Consider the following 2,737-nt stretch of genomic DNA (forward strand, 5'->3'; position numbering starts at 1 on the left):
ATATCTACTTAAAACGACATCAAACCTTAAGTGTGTCACCCTACGGTTCGTGAACTATGCAGACATGGTCGAGACTCTTCTCCGACCAATAACCAATAGCGGGATCTGGAGATCCATAATGGCTCCCACATATTCAACGATAACTTAGTGATCGAATGAACCATTTACATACGATACCGATTCCTTTTGTCACGCGATATTTTACTTGTCCGAGGTTTGATCATCGGTATCTCTATACCTAGTTCAACCTCGTCTCCGACAAGTACTCTTTACTCGTACCGTGGTATGTCATCTCTTATGAACCATTCATATGCTTGCAAGCTAATTAGACGACATTCCACCGAGAGGGCCCAGAGTATATCTATCCATCATCGGGATGGACAAAATCCCACTCTTGATCCATATTCCTCAACTCATACTTTCCGAATACTTAATCCCACCTTTATAACCACCCATTTACGCAGTGGCGTTTGATGTAATCAAAGTACCCTTCCGGCATAAGTGATTTACATGATCTCATGGTCGAAGGACTAGGTAACTATGTATCGAAAGCTTATAGCAAATGAACTTAATGACGTGATCTTATGCTACGCTTAATTGGGTGTGTCCATTACATCATTCATCAATGACATAACCTTGTTATTAATAACATCCAATGTTCATGATCACGAAACCATGATCATCTATTAATCAACAAGCTAGTTATACAAGAGGCTTACTAAGGACTCCTTGTTGTTCACATAACACACATGTATCAATATTTCGGTTAATACAATTATAGCATGGTATGCAAACATTTATCACAAACACAAAGATATATTATAATAACCATTTTATTATTGCCTCTTGGGAATATCTCCAACAGTCTCCCACTTGCACTAGAGTCAATAATCTAGTTTATATTTGTAAAGATATAACACCTTATCCTTCTGGTGCTTTATCATGTTTTGCTTACGGGAGAGGTTTTAGTCAATGGATCTGACATGCTCAGAAACGTATGTATTTTGCAATTCATTTGCGTCTTCACGCATCACTCATTTTCCAAATGAGTCGGCATTAAATATGTTTGGTCTTCTGGTGGAACCTTAATTCCGCGATCTGAAATATGTCACTAATATTGTCATACACAATATAGCTTCAAAGACACTATCGGAACTACACCAAGTTTTCAAAGAACTCCTCGAATTAAAACATCCTCAGTCACTGTCAAAACAATGACATACTCTGTCTTCGTTTGTAGAATCCGTCACAATATTTAGAACTCATCTAAATCTAACATAGACAACTTCTAGCTCATTGTGCTACCTTTTAAAGAACACTTAGCCTAACTGAGATTGAAATTTTTATTTTTATATGTGACCAAACTAATATCGGTGCAACACCTTACAGCGATTTTTTTGTCATTTCCCATACAAAAATAATATCCTTGGTTCTTCTAAAGCACTCAGGGATATTCTTTACTGTTTGATCAATGATCATCACATGAATCATTCTGGTACATGCTCATAACACTTTAGAGCACAGGATATCTGATTGTGTACATATTAATCGTGATCTGAAATCACTCATGTGTTTTTACTCATTGAGTGTCAGATACACTCAAGTCTTGTAAAACATTCACATGAAAAGAACACCTTCTTTAATATTTCTATATTGAACTACTTCAATATCCATTATATGTACTTTGACTTAAACTTATTATGTGTTTCAATCTATCTTCATAGATCTTGACACTAAATATGTTTCAATCCATATCCTTTCACCGAAGTTAATTCTCAATGAAACCTTTTATTCACATCAAGTATATAATTACATCACTTATAATCAACGATATGTCATCTACATAAAGTATTATAAATATGTCTCAGCGCTCCCACTTAATTTCTTGCAAATGCAAGCATCTTCATCGTTTCTGATGAAATCAAAAAACTCTTTGACTATTTCATCCGGTGAAGATTCCAACTCCGCGATACTTACTTCATCCAATTGAAGTTCGTATACCTATCTAGTATTCCACGGACTAGCAAAACTCTTGGTTGTATCTTGTATACACCTTTAATACACACTTCTGTTAAGTAATATATTTTGCCATCCTATTAACATATCTCATAAAAGAAATATGTAGAGATCACTAGAATAATCCACATAGACTATAAGCATCGCTACGGAAGATCTAATCTTATCGCAGTCAACCTTTTGAATTTTGTCGTAAACAACTTTTCGACAAGTCGAGCTTCTTCAAGGATATTCTATCCAAGTCCATCAATTTTATAGATCCAAAAAAAGTATTCATCTATCTTGGATTTCATGGCGCATAGCCATTTTAACGGAGTCAGGGCCCATCATAACTTCTTTATTTGTAGTTGGTTTATCATTGTTCAAAATCAATCCTTTGTCCACAAATCATTTATTTGATCACAAAGTAAACCATACCTACAAGGTTCAATATGTACTTCGATCTCCATAGGTAAAACACTTTGTAGTCATGGGAGCCATGATCGTCGTGGCCGATTTCCGGAACCATTTCCGATGTTGCGCTACTCTGATCATTATACTCAGGTTCATAAACCTTATCAAGTTCTATTGTCCTCCCACTCAAATACTTCGCTAGAAAACAATTTCTTGGAAATAAGAAAGTAACATTAACAAACACTTTTGTCTTTTACTTCATAGTGGAAAGGATTCCCAATCAAATCTCTGGGATAACCAACAAAGACATTCATCCGATTTTGGTTGT

Source organism: Lolium rigidum, chromosome 5 (assembly GCF_022539505.1).
Source record: "Lolium rigidum isolate FL_2022 chromosome 5, APGP_CSIRO_Lrig_0.1, whole genome shotgun sequence".
NCBI lineage: Eukaryota > Viridiplantae > Streptophyta > Magnoliopsida > Poales > Poaceae > Lolium > Lolium rigidum.